This window comes from Scyliorhinus canicula, chromosome 21 (assembly GCF_902713615.1).
Source record: "Scyliorhinus canicula chromosome 21, sScyCan1.1, whole genome shotgun sequence".
Taxonomy (NCBI): Eukaryota; Metazoa; Chordata; class Chondrichthyes; order Carcharhiniformes; family Scyliorhinidae; genus Scyliorhinus; species Scyliorhinus canicula.
In genome coordinates, this window is record NC_052166.1 from 63158255 (window position 1) to 63176302 (window position 18048).

The 18048-nt window shown below is 48.1% G+C and overlaps 1 protein-coding gene and 1 pseudogene across 6 annotated transcripts in view; both read left to right on the forward strand.

Moving 5' to 3' along the window:
* The window catches only part of gpsm1b (G protein signaling modulator 1b), a 283643-nt gene that overhangs the window by 226932 nt on the left and 38663 nt on the right, over positions 1-18048 (forward strand). The gene's annotated exons all lie outside the window — the stretch shown is intronic.
* Positions 8665-9459, forward strand: LOC119955775 (annotated as a pseudogene).

Sequence of the window (18048 nt, forward strand, 5' to 3'; positions counted from 1 at the left end):
GATTTGGCTGTGAAAGAAGGAATCTCGAGATTAGAAGCGGATCTCCCTCTCCCAATAGTGAGTTGACCAAGGTTAAGCCCCCCTCCTGATTAACACTCCTGCACACTGGAACTGCAGTCGGCGAGAATTGAGGTAGAAGATTTATTTATTTTCTTTCAAGGCATTTTTCAGCATGATGTAGATTTTGGAGCTGATTTTACATATTGAGGCAACCTAGTGTATGGAATTAACCTGGTTCTTGATCTTTGCTAAGTTGGGGGGAGGGGGGAACGTTCGTTCAGTAGTAACGTCGCTGATCTCATTGAATGGCTAAGTTGGGGGGAGGGGGGAACGTTCGTTCAGCAGTAACGTCGCTGATCTCATTGAATGGCGGTGTAGACTCGATGGGCTGAAAGGTCTCTTTCTGCTCCTACGTTTTATGGTCGCTGGACTTATTTCATAGAATTTACAGTACAAAAGGAGGCCATTCGGCCCATCGAGTCTGCACTGGCTCTTGGATAGAGCACCCTACCTCACCGCACACCTCCATCCTATCCCCGTAACCCAGTAACCCAACCCAACACTAAGGGCAATTTTCGAACTAAGGGCAATTTAGCATGGGCAATCCAGCTAACCTGCACATCTTTGGACTGTGGGAGGAAACCGGAGCACCCGGAAGAAACCCACGCAGACACTGGGAGAACGTGGACGCTCCGCACAGTCAGTGACCCAAGCCGGGAATCGAACCTGGGATCCTGGAGCTGTGAAGCAATTGTGCTAATCACTACGCTACCGTGCTTGTAATCCAGAAGCCCAGGCTCTTGCTCTGGGAGTTCATATCCCACTAAGGCAGTTGGTGGATTTGAAATGAGATTAATAAATCTGGAATTGAAAAGCGAGTGAGCAGGACACCTTTGCCGATTGTCGGGAAAAACCCACCTGGTTCACCGATATCCTTCTTGGGAAGAAAATCTGCCCCGTTTACCCGGTCTGGCCCATATGTGACTCCAGACCCACAGCATTGCGGTTGACTCTTAATTGACCCTCTGTAATATTGTGGTCAGCTGCTCCGCCCAAGAGCGATTAGAGATGGGCAGCAAACTCTGGCTTTGCCAGTGACAGCACAGTAGCATGGTGGTTAGCATAAATGCTTCACAGCTCCAGGGTCCCAAGTTCGATTCCAGGCTGGGTCACTGTCTGTGCGGAGTCTGCACGTCCTCCCCGTGTGTGTGTGGGTTTCCTCCGGGTGCTCCGGTTTCCTCCCACAGTCCAAAGATGTGCGGGTTAGGTGGATTGGCCATGCTAAATTGCCCGTAGTGTCCTAATAGTAAGGTTAAGGGGGGGGGGAGTTGTTGGGTTACGGGTATAGGGTTGATACGTGGGTTTGAGTAGGGTGATCATTGCTCGGCACAACATCGAGGGCCGAAGGGCCTGGTCTGTGCTGTACTGTTCTATCTATTCTATCTATCTATCCATAAAATAATTTTTTTTAAATAACCCAATAAAGCCCTAATTTGCCATGACCCTCAATTTCATTTTGGTTGTAGTGGGTGCAGTATAGGTTCGAGTTTGTGAAAGGTAGTTTTGCGATTGGCACTGGGAAGATTTCCACAGTTATCAATGTGTGCAGGAGATTCGGAGATGAGAACAGGGGCAGTAAGGACCCTATTAAAAAAAAAAAAGAATCCACAATATTTCTGAAAGGATTAATTAATATCAACGGAATGATCTTCCTCCTTCACACCTCAAATTAAAAGTTCAAATTTTACCAATGTTGCCAGACTTGCAATGTGAATGAGCCATTTTACAGTTATCTGTGCTCGTTAGTCAGTACTGTACAGAGGCAACGGGTTTGTACCGTAATAATAATCTTTATTATTGTCACAAGTAGGCTTACATTAACACTGCAATTAAGTTACTGTGAAAATCCCCCCGTCGCCACACTCAGGCGCCTGTTCGGGTACACTGAGGGAGAATTCAGAATGTCCAAATTATTAACAGCACGTCTTTCGGGAAGAAACTGGAGCACCCGGAGGAAACCCACGCAGACACTGGGAGAACGTGCAGACTCCGCACAGACAGTGACCCAAGCCGGGAATCGAACCTGGGACCCTGGAGCTGTGAAGCGACAGTGCTAATCACTGTGCTACCATGCCGCCCAACCAGTATGCGTTGTAATGGCAAATTGATTTTTTAAATATAAATTTAGAGTACCCAATTCTTTTTCTTCCCCTCAATTAAAGGGCAATTTAGCGCGGCCAATCCACCTACCCTGTGCATCTTTTTGGGTTGTGGGGGTGAGATGGGGCAAATGTGTGTAATGTCAAATTGTTATTCAAGAGTTTCATGAAGGTTCATTTTGTGGATTGTGGAAATTTGAGGAGTTTACCGTTCTGTAGGTGCTACTTACAGCTCTCTGCCTTGCTCAGGGACTGAATAAGTTGGATAAACTTGGTGAGAGAGTAGATTGTGCATGGTTTGTAGGAGCAATGGGCTTTGGGTTTTAGAAACCTGTATCATATTTAATTTTTCTGAAAATTCTCACTAGTGTAACAGAATTACTGCAAATATTCTCAATAACACAGCAAGAATGGATATCTTCAGTGCTGCCGTGTGACAGTATATTAAATTGCTAATCTACAGACAACCATTGACCCTGCCCTCACCCAACACGGAGAGAGAAAATGAGGGAGTCTGTATTTCAGAATCTCGGCAGGAGAGGTTTGAACATGTTTCAAACAGGAGCAATTATGTTGACATCCTGGAGATATTTATCCTCAAGCTTTATTTATAAAATGTTTATCTTTGAGAAGCAATGAACTACTTTGTTCCGGATTCTATTTGGGCTTTTTCTTTGAGACAAAATGTAAGCAACAAACTTCAGCTCTGGAATCTATCCCGAAGCCTCTCCGTACCTCTACCCACGATATCTCTCTTTCTTTGTCTCTCTCTGTCTCACTGCTCCTCCAACTGCCCCTGATTGCGCTCTCTCTCTCTCTCTCTCTTTCTCACTCTCTCCCTCCCACTTTCGCCTCCCTTCTTCTCCCCGTCACCCTCCATCCTTCTGACACCTTCCTTCTCTCTGTCTCCCTCCTTCTCTGTCTCCTCTCTTCTCTCTGCCTCCCTCCTCTCTCTCGCTCCTTTTCTCCGTCTTCGTCTATCTCTCTGTCTCCCTCTATCTCTCCGTTTCCCTCCATCTCTCCGTCTACCTCCATCTCTCTGTCTCCCTCCATCTCCCTCCACCTCTCTGTCTCCCTCCCCTCTCTGTCTCCCTCCCCTCTCTGTCTCCCTCCCCTCTCTGTCTCCCTCCCCTCTCTGTCTCCCTCCCCTCTCTGTCTCCCTCCCCTCTCTGTCTCCCTCCCCTCTCTGTCTCCCTCCCCTCTCTGTCTCCCTCCCCTCTCTGTCTCCCTCCCCTCTGTCTCCCTCCACCGCTCTGTCTCCCTCCCCTCTCTGTCTCCCTCCCCTCTCTGTCTCCCTCCCCTCTGTCTCCCTCCCCTCTGTCTCCCTCCCCTCTGTCTCCCTCCCCCTCTGCCTCCATCTCTCCGTCTCCCTCCATCTCTCCGTCTCCCTCCATCTCTCCGTCTCCCTCCATCTCTCCGTCTCCCTCCATCTCTCCGTCTCCCTCCATCTCTCCGTCTCCCTCCATCTCTCCGTCTCCCTCCATCTCTGTCCGTCTCCCTCCATCTCTCCGTCTCCCTCCATCTCTCCGTCTCCCTCCATCTCTCCGTCTCCCTCCATCTCTCCGTCTCCCTCCATCTCTCCGTCTCCCTCCACCTCTCCGTCTCCCTCCATCTCTCCGTCTCCCTCCACCTCTCCGTCTCCCTCCACCTCTCCGTCTCCCTCCACCTCTCCGTCTCCCTCCACCTCTCCGTCTCCCTCCACCTCTCCGTCTCCCTCCACCTCTCCGTCTCCCTCCACCTCTCCGTCTCCCTCCACCTCTCCGTCTCCCTCCACCTCTCCGTCTCCCTCCACCTTTCCGTCTCCCTCCACCTTTCCGTCTCCCTCCACCTCTCCATCGCTCTCTCTCTCTCGCCCTCTCCCTCCCCCGCCCTCCCTCTCCCTCTCTTTCTCATTTCTTTGACTTGTTCCCTATTCTAGCTGTCTTTTCTTCCTGCCTCTGTACTATTAACATTAAGTGTGCCCTTTCCTCCTGACAGATTTGTCAGCAGATCAGCCTCGCCTTCAAAACCGAATTCCCAGATTGTTGCATTTCAGTTGGGAATTTTTAAAACCTCCACATGCTGGCAGAACCGTCCGTAATAGATTCCCTGACATGCTCAGTCCAGTCTCTCGCTATCAGTTGGTGGTACCCTCTCAGAAGGTTACAAACTTCAGCCTGGAAGGAAATGTCAAATGTTAGAAGCTGACATCTTGACACGGGTAGAGAATGCCATAAGGTGGTTCGTATCATGTGATTAGCTGCAGAACTGGTAAAGCGCCCAGAAGAGATGTCATGGTGACCAGAGTCACTTGGCAACGTTAGGGTCAAATAGATTTGTCATAGAACAGTCCTGAGACTAGATAAACTGAGAAGGATTAGAGCATGATACAGCCGCTCGCCGTCCTGTGTGAAAACAAGCTCACATGTCACGCAAGATTTAGTTGGGTTAGTCCAAGGGAAGCATGAGATGGATTGTATCTGTATCCAAAGTAGGTGTATTTTAGTATATGATATAAACATAGGAGCGAGGGGGGGGGGGGGGGGGGTGCGGAGGGTGGCGCACTGGTTAGCATCTCTGCCTCATGGCACCGAGGACCCGGGTTCAAGCTGGCCCCGGGTCACTGACCGTCTGGAGTTTGCACATTCTCTCCGTGCGTGCCCCCCACAACCCAAAGACGGGTGGATTGGCCGCGCTAAATTGTCCCTTAATTGGGGAAAAAAAAAGAATTGGATACTTTAAATAGAAACAAATGGGAGAGAGCTGATCTTTGTTGCTAAAGGTAAAGAACCACCTTTGATACGAGAAACCTTTAGGCCCCAATGGATACCCTACTTGTACCTCTGCAGTTAAATCTCGGCAGTTAATCTTCCTCTAGTGTCTTAAGTGTGTTATTCAAGACAATATTTTAAACCCCAAGGTTTGACGACTGCAACAGGATAATTTACTGTTTCTACAGTTTCCTAAAAAGTCGCATGAGAGACACGCAGTACAGAACAGCACCAAAGAGTGCTACATTGCCAGAGGCACCATCATTTAAATCAGATGTTAACTTAAGCCCCTGTCTACCTGTTGAGGTGCAAAGGTTTCTTAGCCCTGTTTGAAGAAAAGACCAGGGGGTTCGCCTCATGTCCTGACCAGCATTCATCCCTCACCCAACACTGCCAATGACAAATTCGAGAGATTGTGTATCTCATTTAGAATTTGTGGGATCTTTCTGTGCGAGTATTACTGACAGCATTCACAGAAACATTGCAGTGTTCATGTAAGCATACTTGTGACACTAATAAAGATTATTATATTCCGTTACCACATCGGTTATACTTCAAAAATACATTATTGGCAGTGAAGTGCTTTGAGGAGTTGAAAAGGTGCACCATTTCTTTTTATTTGTTCGTGGCATGCCAGCATTTATTGCCTAACGCTAATTGCCCTTGAGAGGGCAGTTCAGAGTCATTGCTGTGGGTCTGGAGTCACATGTAGGCCAGACCAGGTAAGGACGGCAGATTTCCTTCCCTAAAGGACATTAGTAAACCAGATAGGTTTTTTCGACATTCGACAATGATTTCATGGTCATCATTGGACTTTTAAAATTCCAGATAGTTTATTGAGTTTAAATTCCATCACCAGCCATGTTGGGATTGGAACCCAGATCCCCAGATCATTATTCTGGGTCTCTAGATTACTCGTCCAGTGGCAATACCACTGTACCCATCAAACTGCATCCCTAAAACAGATTGCCTGGTCATTATCATTGTGAGGCTTCCCCCACATAGTGCAAGCTCCCTCACTTAGATAAAATGGCACCAAGAGTTTGGCTGTTCTAACATACCTTTGACGGTGCAGAGGTTTCCAAGGTGCCTACATAGAGGATGCTCCATGCAGAAACAGACCATAATGCAGGGTCCATGTTCAACATCTTCCTGGAGCAGTATGGTTGAGATTTGGAGTCGTCAATCTGCGGCTTCATCTGATCATCCCAACGTATATCGGTGTTAGTCTTCCCTCCTGTCAAATAAAGTTTCGCCATAAGGATGGGGCCAAAAAAATAAAGAATTGCCTGTCCGTAGCATCTACTTTAGAAGTGCATTTTACTGTTGCCGTGTAGAAAGCATAGCGGCCACTTTGCGCACAGTCAGGCCCCACAATGATAATGACCAGGCAATCTGTTTTAGGGATGCAGGTTGAGGGATGCGGACACACTGGGGAGCTCCCCGCTCTTCTTCAAAGTTAGCGCCGGGGGATCGTCTGTCCACTTGAGAGAGCAGACAGGCCCTCGGCTTAATATCTCACCTGAAAGACCAGCACCTCTTCTGCTCGGTGTTTTGGCCGAGGTTATGTGCTCAACCATCCGGAATAGGATTTGAAACCTCCACCTCCTGACTCGGAGGTGGGCACGCTACCCACTGAGCTATGACATTGGGAAAGGTCTGTGTGGAGGCCTTCTGTCTCCTTCCCGGCCTCTTGGGAATAGAGAGACGGAAGTCCAACAGGACTAACCAGCAAGATAGCTCAAGGGGGGGGGGGGGGGGGGGGGGGACACGATGCTGAAACTGTTGGGAGTATTTCATGGGAGGGGACAACATGTCCAGCAAAAACCTGTTTGGACTTCGCCCTGCTGGGTTTCAACTTCATGTAAACCCATCAACCATCTAGCCTGCAAGGGATGGTGATCAAATGTCTACCTGGCCACCTCTGCCAATCAATGTTACCATTACTGTTTCTTGCGATTAAACCCTCAGTACTGCCTCCCGCTGCACTGCATTACCCAATTGCTTTCCTCTGTACTGCGCTGTCCTTTTCCGCATGCCCTACATGCCCATTCTTCCCCCCCCCCCCCCCCCCCCCAATTCCTATCCCTGACCCAACACTACAATTCGATGTGCGATGCTACAGAAATAATCATCTGGGCCTGGGCTAAGACACGGGTTCAAATGCTGCCTTGGGATCAGTTATTTTAAAAATCTGGAATAAGGTGTTACTAATGGTGAGTGTGTAACTACTAAATTCTTGTAAAACATCATCCGGCTCACTTCAGGGAGGGACAATCTGCTGTCGCTACCCGGTCTGACCTACATGTGACTCCAGACTCACAACAACGCGGTTGATTGTTAGCTGTCCCTTGAATTAGCCTATCTTGCTTACACCTGTTGAGAAGGAAGCACCAATGCCACCTTCTCAAAGGCAATCAAGAAATGTTTACCAGTAAAGCCCACGGTCTGAAGAAATTTTGAAAAATTACTTTGACACCAGGGATATCTTGACAATACTAATGACATCAGAATTGCCCCCTGCCTTCAGCCCCCAATATTAGACATGTGGTAAATTTTGTTTTGCTTTTTGAATACCTGCTGTTTCTACTTTGTCCCTATATGTATGTGTAACTGTTTCAGATGTGACGTTGGTGTGTTTTCCCATCTTGTTTGCCTCTTGGAACTTCCTGCTGTCTTCCAAATCCTTTGCAGAAACGTCACCTGCTATGCAGACAATTGTTCAAATTGAATATCTGCCCTAAAAAGGCTGTGGGTGTAACTCTGCTCGCTTCGGCTACTTGATCTGAGCAATGTTGGCCTGAATATCTGTTTAAATATTCAAGTACCTCTGTTCTCACTCGACTAAATGTTGACTATTTTCACCCTGAATTGTGCGGCAGTTTCAACAAGGGCTCTGCCCAGCGACACGGTTTAATGAAGGTTTTGAAACATTGGCTTGCTGATTTTCGTCCCAATACTCTTCTGGCTTCCAGTTGTCCTTCGTGAGCATCTTCCAAGTTCTTTTGCCCCACCATTGGCGCCTGTACCTTCAGTTGTCTGGGCTGTAAGCTCTGGCCCTATTTCCTCCCCAACCCTCTCTTTCCTCTTTGTCCTTCTTCAAGACTCTCTTTCAAAACGAGCCCTTTCACCTCTCCCAGTGCCACCTTATCTGACTCGCTGTTTAGTGTGATGCATGATGCTCCTCTGGTGCTTTTTGGGGCATTGTTCTGCATTTTCCAGCCTAACCAGCTGTTTTTTTTTCTTAATTAACCAAAGTGCCATATGATGAGAGTGCACAGGGGTGCTTTCAAACTTTCCTGTTGATAGAGGCAAGGAGGTGAAAATATTAGAGTTGCCCTCTATATTTCCATCATAACTGATACATGGCTGGCAAAGCATCGTCATTGCAGAAAAACCCATGGCCTCTGTAGGGCCCTTACTGCATCTCTCCTTTCTGTGAAGGTGCAGGGGACCGTTAACTGTTGGGGAATGTTGAAGTCCTGGTCTTTTGTTTCTTAAAATGGTTAATCGTTTTATACAACTTGGATGTTGTTTGTTTAGTGATTCATAGAATTGTAGCACACAGAAATGGGCCATTCTGTCCAATTGGTTTATGCCTCACTAGAGCCTCCTGTTAATAGGATCCAAGCCAGTTGATAAAGCTCAAACCAAGACACCAAACCTTGCTTTATTGGGAGAGTTTATTGACTTGTTTTACCCTCACAGCCCAGTGTCCCAGCTATCCCCTATTTATACATTATTTGAATAAAACCAAAAATTATTACATTAAACAAAAATAACAAGGGGTGACAGCCCCTGGGCTTTCTAACAAAGTTCAAAAGGTCAAAGGAAACTTAACTAATCTCCTATTTATATGTACTCAAAGGCAATTAATACCATTCACCTATTTTTCTTAAGTTTAACAATATAATTTGTCACGGCATTAACTTCTCTCAGATAGAGGGTGGCAATGGCGGAAGGAGCATAGCGGAGAGTTATCATGATGGGATTGATGCTCTGACAGGCCAAGACCCACCTGAGCTTAATTCCATTGTTTGTCTGCATTGGAGCTGGAAGTCTTGGTGCAAGCCTGTATCTCCATTGGCTTGCTCTCTGTAACGCTGATCTAAGCTGGAATTGCAAAAAAACAGCCCTGAACCTTGGGATGAGGTCGCACCCGCTCAGCAGTACAGGTTCTTTGCTGTGAACATGGACTGTAGTAAACTGAAGAAAGATTGGAGAGAGTACTAAAGGTTGAAGGAAGACCATCTTGTCAGGTGGCTTTGAGGCCTATATTACTGCTGTTACCCGTGTCTCACTCTGTTCCTTCTCTATGCCAATAACCTTCCTAGTTGTCCTTTCTTTTGTTTATGCCACAACCCCAAGCACATTATGCATTTGAAAGAAGGCAAAACTGTAGCACATTTGACTTGGTGAATTAAAAGCCAATTACTGCGGACGCTGGAATCTGAAACCAAAGAGAAAATGCTGGAAAATCTCAGCAAGTCTGGCAGCATCTGTCGGGAGAGAAAAGAGCTAACGTTTCGAGTCCAGAAATACCCTTTGTCAAAGCCAGGATAATGATCTGGGGACACCGGGTTCAAATCCCACCAAGGCAGGTGATGGAATTTAAACTCAATAAAATATCTGGAATTAAAAGTCTAATGATGACAACGAAGCCATTGTCGATTGTTGGAAAAACCCATCAGATTCACTAATGCCATCCTTACCTGGTCTGGCCTACATGAGACTGCAGACCTACAACAATGTGGTTGACGCTCAAGGGATGGGCAATAAATGCTGACGCAGCCTGCGGCGCTCAAGGATAAAAAAGAAAATGTTGTGTCCGACACAGAGAAGATGGCTGTCTTTGATGACCTCTTTGTGCTGTTTCCTCTTGTAACTATATTTTACGGAGCACTTGTTTAGGACTCTGTCTGGGATTGGGCCTCAACTATAATAATAATTGTTTATTGTCAGTAGGCTTACATTAACACTGCAATGCAGTTACTGTGAAAAGCCCCTCGTCGCCACGTTCCGGCGCCTGCTCGGGTACACTGAGGAAGAATTCAGAATTCTCAGCCGGTACGGGAATTGAACCCGCGCTGCTGGCCTTGTTCTGCATCACAAACCGGCTGTCTAGCCCACTGAGCTATTTAAATGTGCTGACTGCACATTCAAAAACCATGTTTGCATAGCCTTGCAGCACAGATGGAATTCCTGTGAACTCCACCAGCCACTTTTTGGAATGCACCTTATTTAAGGTACTGTCATCTTTGAATATCGAGAATATTTAGAAACCGAGCACCTGTCTTCAATTCCTGTCGCCACGCCAATTATGGGGAGGACGTGTGGCACAGTGGGTGGGATCTGAGTCACAAGCTCCAGGTTCAAGTGACTTTGGCAGCTAACCTGTCATTACTCAGGTTGATTGTGAACCAGCAAAATCCTTCCAACGCACAGCAACGGCAGGTGGTCAGAACGGGAGAGGTTCTTGGTCAAGCCACGTGATGGAAAGATTGTTGGAGCCACTACCATCACTCTCCAGACTGCAACATGCAGGTAAAAGTGCACATTGCCACAGTGACCAGGACTTCCTGAGTGAACTGTGATACACCAGCACCATTCTCATTCTAAATTCCTATAATTATAATGGAAATTACCCACAGAAATATGGCGCAGTGTAATTAATCCTCTTTCATACTGCTGTACTGACAGGAGGGTGAAATTGCAATGTGGCAAGTTTACATAGACATTTTCCAATACAAATGGGCGCTCAGCAATTTAGAAGGATAATAAAAATGTCAGAATAGAGTGTATGATTTTAGAATGGAGATTGAATTATCCTTGCATCCATCCCTTGATCCAATTTTCTTTCTTGCCTTCTTGACCTGAAGACCACATCTGATCTCTAGCACCGTGGGCTTAATGCATTCAAATGATCCCTCCCCCACCACTCCATCCTGAACCATTACTCGTCTACTTCTGAATTCTTCACCCACATCTTGACCTTCAAAGCAATTCCTCACATGTTCTCCTCACTGGTCTGTGCCCCTCACGAATGTCGGCTGATTCAGGACTTTGCATGCACACTCCCTTCCCTACCCATCCATGAGTCTGCCCCTTCCGAGTCCTATTCTTTGCACCAACAATTTCTCCTCATCATGGACTTGCCTCATTTTCCTCCATCTAGGAAATCATTTGCAGCAACGTGACCCAGCTCTTATCTATTTGTGCCCCATGTTGCCACACTGATCATAGAATCCCTACAGTGCAGAACGAAGCCATTCGGCCCATCGAGTCTGCACCGACCCTCTGAAAGAGCAACTGGGTTCCAGTAAATGATCATGGGACCAAGTTGCCTTGGAGATTAAAAATAGGAAAAAATGGTCAACAAGTAAATTATATGGATGAGTTCCTCGGGGTGATCCTCAGTTCAAGTACTTCAGTTTTAGATTTTAGAACAAGCTGGAGTGAAGGGAACCTCGACGAAGAATTTAATTTAAATTCTGGTTGTTGGCAAAAAGAGCTCAAACTCTTGTTACTTGACTGTTATAAACAGTGAGTTGAATTTCTGATATCGCCAGGCTGGGAGGAAAGTTTTAGATACAAAACTCCATAGTTACAGAACATTAGGACCAGAAGAATTCTGACCCAAGACAGCTACCCTTAAGATGCCCGAGCCGTCTGTGAATGGTTAATCTTCCAAGTTTTGACAAGTATCTGACTTGAGGATTTTAGGGTGCAAGTCTAATCATTTAGAAGGAAAATAGAGATGAAGTACTTTATTTGGAGTCTAAGTAATTGTGCCCATTGTGGTTTTATTATCCTTAACGAAAGTGACTATTTAAGATGGTGTAATTATCATAATTCATGTCCGTTGATTTTTGTGGGAGACGCTGGCCAGAGCAGCATTTGTAGTTAATTGCCCTTGAACTGACTGCTTGCTCAGCCATTTTAGAGCAAAATGAAGAGCCAATCACATTTCTGTGGGTCTGGAGACATATGTAGGTCAGACCGGGTAAGGGCAGTAGGCCTCTTTCCCTGAAGGACATATAGAGAAACATGCATAGAAAATAGAAGCAGGAGAGGGCCATTCGGCCCTTCGAGCCTGCTCCGCCATTCATTATGATCATAGCTGATCATCAAGTTCAATACCCAGATCTCCCCCCCCCCCCCCACCATCCCTTGATCCCCTTCGACCCAAAAGCAAGATCTAATTCCTTATTGAAATTGCACTGTTTTCGCCTCAACTACTTTTGTGACCAGTGAATTCCACAGATTCACCGCTCTCTGGGTAAAGACATTTTTCCTCCCCTCAGTCCGAAAAGGTTTAATACTTATTCTCAAATTATGACCTCGACTTCTGGACTCTCACTCTCTCTCTCCTCCTCCTCCTCCTCCTCCTCCTCCTCCTCTTTCCCCCCAACCCTCATTTCCCTCCATCTCTTCCCCCCATCTCTTCCCCCCCATCTCTTCCCCCCCATCTCTTCCCCCCTCTCTCTTCCCCCCTCGTCCCCACCCTCTCTTCCCCCCATCTCTTTACCCCCTCTCTTCGCCCTTCCCTCCTCTCTCTTCCCCTCTCTTCCCCTCCTCTCTTTTCTCCCTTCCTCTCTCTTCCCCCCTTCCTCTCTCTTCCCCCCTTCCTCTCTCTTCCCCCCTTCCTCTCTCTTCCCCCTTCCTCTCTCTTCCCCCCTTCCTCTCTCTTCCCCCTTCCTCTCTCTTCCCCTCTTCCTCTCTCTTCCCCCTTCCTCTCTCTTCCCCCCTTCCTCTCTCTTCCCCCTTCCTCTCTCTTCCCCCTTCCTCTCTTCCCCCTTCCTCTCTCTTCCCCCCTTCCTCTCTCTTCCCCCCTTCCTCTCTCTTCCCCTCCTCTCTTCCCCCTTCCTCTCTCTTCCCCCCTTCCTCTCTCTTCCCCCCTTCCTCTCTCTTCCCCCTTCCTCTCTCTTCCCCCCCCCCTTCCTCTCTCTTCCCCCCTTCCTCTCTCTTCCCCCCTTCCTCTCTCTTCCCCCCCCCCTCCTCTCTCTTTCCCCTTCCTCTCTCTTCCCCCCTTCCTCTCTCTTCCCCCCCTTCCTCTCTCTTCCCCCCTTCCTCTCTCTTCCCCCCCTTCCTCTCTCTTCCCCCCTTCCTCTCTCTTCCCCCCTTCCTCTCTCTTCCCCCTTCCTCTCTCTTCCCCCCTTCCTCTCTCTTCCCCCCTTCCTCTCTCTTCCCCCTTCCTCTCTCTTTCCCCCCTTCCTCTCTCTTCCCCCTTCCTCTCTCTTCCCCTCTTCCTCTCTCTTCCCCCTTCCTCTCTCTTCCCCCCTTCCTCTCTCTTCCCCCCTTCCTCTCTCTTCCCCCCTTCCTCTCTTCCCCCTTCCTCTCTCTTCCCCCTTCCTCTCTCTTCCCCCTTCCTCTCTCTTCCCCCCTTCCTCTCTCTTCCCCCCTTCCTCTCTCTTCCCCCTTCCTCTCTCTTCCCCTTCCTCTCTCTTCCCCCTTCCTCTCTCTTCCCCCTTCCTCTCTCTTCCCCCCTTCCTCTCTCTTCCCCCTTCCTCTCTCTTCCCCCTTCCTCTCTCTTCCCCCCTTCCTCTCTCTTCCCCCCCTTCCTCTCTCTTCCCCCCTTCCTCTCTCTTCCCCCCTTCCCTCTCTTCCCCCTTCCTCTCTTCCCCCTTCCTCTCTTCCCCCCCTTCCTCTCTCTTCCCCCTTCCTCTCTCTTCCCCCCCTTCCTCTCTCTTCCCCCCCTTCCCCTCTCTTCCCCCCCTCCTCTCTCTTTCCCCTTCCTCTCTCTTCCCCCCTTCCTCTCTCTTCCCCCCTTCCTCTCTCTTCCCCCCTTCCTCTCTCTTCCCCCCTTCCTCTCTCTTCCCCTTTCCTCTCTCTTCCCCCCTTCCTCTCTCTTCCCCCTTCCTCTCTCTTTCCCCCCTTCCTCTCTCTTCCCCCCTTCCTCTCTCTTCCCCCCTTCCTCTCTCTTTCCCCCCTCCTCTCTCTTCCCCCCTTTCTTCTCTCTCCCCCTTCCCCTCTCTCTCCCCCTCCGTCTCTTTGATACGTTCACCACACACTCTCTCTCCCCCTCTTTTTCCCTCTCTCTCTCCCTCTTTCTCTTTCTGCCCCTTTCTCCCCCTCTCTTTCCCCCACTCTGCCCCCCCCACCCCAGAAACACATGATGGGGAAGTAGGTATGTGGGGGAGGGAGGGGGGGGGGGGGGGGGGGGAGTTGGTTTTAGTCTGCTTAAGTTCACAGTGAAGCAGCAGTGGTTTGCAAGTAGCCCTGGCTGTATTACAGCTGTAGGGGATTACTTTCAATATCAGGATTTAGTCATCAAAGTATTTCAACGCAAGCTTGACATTGTTTGAACTTTCTTAACGGACTGGAGAGATTTTGATTTGTCTCCCTAATGCATCATCGAGGACCAGCATTTGAGTTTGCAAAATTGGCAGAAAGCAGTCACAGTCTGTTAACAAGGAGCAACGTTAAATGCTGAAACCGAGTCTCTTCAGACCTGAAATGCTGACTTGGAGCCAACTGTGAAATCTGACATTTAGCACCAGCCAAACGCACAGTACGAAGGGTAATTTGGATTGTAGAAACACTTCCTCTTTCCTCCCTTAATTGGCTTCTAATAAAATTTGATTGTGAATTGTGATTCTGGTTACTGGAGTGGAGTTGGAAAATTTGTTTATCCCATTGATGCCACATTCTACGTCTGTGTCCATGGAAACAAGCCATCCCTAACTAAGCAGGCAACCTGTTTGCAGGCCATTGCCAACATAACTGTTGAGTTGGATACTTGCAATAAAGTTTTTCTCTTCCATTTCCATATTCTGGGGAGCAAGATCTGAACACCAAGCAGGTTTTGACACCTAATGTCACAGCAGATGCATGGGAGCACTGTCACCTTTCGGCTCCCCTCTTGGGGTACCCCCCCAGCCCAGATTGGGACATATATCGCTGTTACTTCATGGTTACTGAGTCCATGAACTCCTTACTCAGCAGGGGAATCTTCACCATACAGACTACCATAGACAGCTGATGGGCAATAATGCCCGCTTTGCCAGCACTCGCCCACATCCAAAGAAAGCAAAGCAATTCACCCAGGATCCAAACCATTCATGAGCCATAAGTGGTTACGTGGCAGAGTCGCATTGATGAACACAGTACATTGTGCTGTCTATCTCTGCAACATCCTCCAGCCCGATAACCCTCTGCGCTCCTCTAATTCTGCTCTCCAGTGCATCCAAATGAAAATGAAAATCGCTTATTGTTACAAGTAGGCTTCAAATGAAGTTACTGTGAAAAGCCCCTGCTCGCCACATTCTGGCGCCTGTTCAGGGAGGCTGGTACGGGAATTGAACCCGTGCTGCTGGCCTGCTTTCATAGCCAGCTATTTAGCCCAGTGTGCTAAACCAACCCCTTGAATTACCAGCCCCATGATTTTTTTTTTGATCGACTGTTGGCAGCCGTGCCTTCAGCCACCCAGGCCCTAAGCTCCACAATTCCCTCCCTCAACCTCCCCGCCTCTCTAACTCCAAGACTCTCCTTAAATCCTACATCTGGGGGCGGCATGTGGCGCAGTGGTTGGCACTGAAGATCCGGGTTCGAATCCCGTCCCTGGGTCACTGTCCGTGTGGAGTTTGTCAGGTCTACAAAATTATGAGAGGTATGGACAGGGTGGATAGCAACAAGCTTTTCCCAAGAGTGGGGGTGTCAGTTACAAGGGGTCATGATTTCAAAGTGAGAGGGGGAAAGTTTAAGGGAGATGTGCGTGGAAAGTTTTTTACGCAGAGGGTGGTGGGTGCCTGGAATGCTTTACCAGCGGAGGTGGTAGAGGCGGACACGATAGCATCATTTAAGAAGCATCTAGACAGGTATATGAATGGGCGGGAACAGAGGGAAGTAGACCTTGGAAAATAGGAGACAGGTTTAGATAAAGGATCTGGATCGGCGCAGGCTGGGAGGGCCGAAGGGCCTGTTCCTGTGCTGTAATTTTCTTTGTTCTCCCCATGTCTCTGTGGGTTTCATCCCCACAACCCAAAAATGTGCAGGTTAGATGGATTGGTCACGCTAAACTGGAGAAAAAATAATTGGGTACTCAAAATTTTTTTTTAAAAATCCTACCTCTAGTCAAGCCAGTCCTAATATCGCCATAAGTGGCTCTGTGTCAAGTTTTATTTCGTATTGCTTCGATGAAGTGCCTTTACTACATTAAAGCTGTTATAATAATGAGTTGTTGTTTAAAACATTTTTTAACTCTTCCGTCTTGACATTTACCTCAAGCTTTGGCTTAGCTGTAAATAAGCAAGAGCAGGTCAGACTAATCACTCAAATCTGATGCAGCTTCTCAAGAAAGGATCTTTTCGACAAAGCTGTCAGTAATCGGGGAAAGTAAAGAAAATGGATATCCTTGGATTGGATGTCTTATTTTTTAAAATAAATTTAGAGTACCCAATTCATTTTTTCCAATTAAGAGGCAATTTAGTGTGGCCAGACAGCACGGTGGCGCAGTGGGTTAGCACTGCTGCCTCACGGCGCCGAGGTCCCAGGTACGATCCGGCTCTGGGTCACTGTCCGTGTGGAGTTTGCACATTCTCCCCGTGTCTGAAAATGAAATGAAAATGAAAATCGCTTATTGTCACGAGTAGGCTTCAATGAAGTTACTGTGAAAAGCCCCTAGTCGCCACATTCCGGCACCTGTCCGGGGAGGCTGGTACGGGAATTGAACCGTGCTGCTGGCCTGCTTTAAAAGCCAGCGATTTAGCCCAGTGAGCTAAACCAGCCCCTCTGCGTGGGTTTCGCTCCCACAACCCAAAGATGTGCAGGCTAGGTGGATTGGCCACGCTAAATTGCCCCTTAATTGGAAAAAATGAATTGGGTACTCTAAATTTATATTTTTAAAAATGTAGCGTGGCCAATCCACCTACCCTGCACATCTTTGGGTTGTGGGGGTGAGACCCACGCAGACAATGGGAGAATGTGCAAACTCCACATAGACAGTGACCCGGGGCTGGGATTCGAACCCGGCTTCTCAGCGCCGCAGTCCCAGTGCTAATGTGCCACCCCTCCTTGGAAGTCTTACTAAAAGGTAAAAGCGCAGTGCGTCCCAAGCAGCCTAACCAGAGCTGTGACCCTGAGCATCTTGAGATGTAATGAAAAATATATCCGCCAGTGGGGAGATGACGAGGTTGAATTGAAAATGAAAGGCTGAATGCTTTCCCCACGAGCGGAGCCCGTTATGTGACGGAGGGAGTGACGGGCAGCCATTTCTCAATTGCATCAGTTATGGTGTTTGCACTCCACCATTTATCATGATTTTAGAGAGCTGAGCCTGCTTGGTCCCGGTACACGCTGCTGCTGGAGGCTGTTGCTGGCCAGCTGACTGAAGAGGAAACTTAAGGCTGAAAAAGCTCTTTGTACCCAGTGCTGCAGTAGCTGGAGTCACAGGCCGAGGTGGGCAGCACCTTTCAGCTTTGGAATAGTTGTGTTTCTGCCAGATTTATGCCACGTGTCGCTTTTGTTGATGGACGTCTGGGTGTGGGGGTAGGGGACGGGAGGGGCGAGTATGACTATTGCAGGCAACTGCCGATATAGTTTTTTCACATGGCAGCGTTACTGAACACACAAACTGGCGACAGGCACGTAAAGCACAAACTCCTGGGTCAGTAAGTTCAGGCAGCAACTTGCTGTTCAGCCCGCATTGCAAGTTTTATGTCTGGAGATTTCCTATCACAACTTTAACCTGCTCAATGTGGAAGTGACTTGGGGATGGGGTTGGGGAGGGGGGTGCATTTGGGAATCTGCATGTAGCCCATTTTTCCTAATGTTTGCAAAAAAATTATTTGTCTTTTTTGAACTTTATAAACTTTACGAAAAGCTGCTTTGTTCAAGTGTGCCTGAACTTTTCCACATTGGCCTTGAAGAGCGAATCCAGGTCCTTTCTAACCTTGATTTCTGTAATAACAGCTTTTCGTTTCGAGGTGCCCACATGAACCTGCTTTGTGAATACTTTTTGTTTGTGTGATGATATATTGATGTCGGAAAGCCAGCTCCATCAGATTCCAAACTCCTAGAATCCCAACAGCGCAGGTGGAGGCCATTTGGCCTGCACCGACCCTCCGAAAGAGCACCCTACCGTGTCCCACTCCACCACCCTATTCCCATAAATCCACCTAACTTGCACATCCCTGGACACT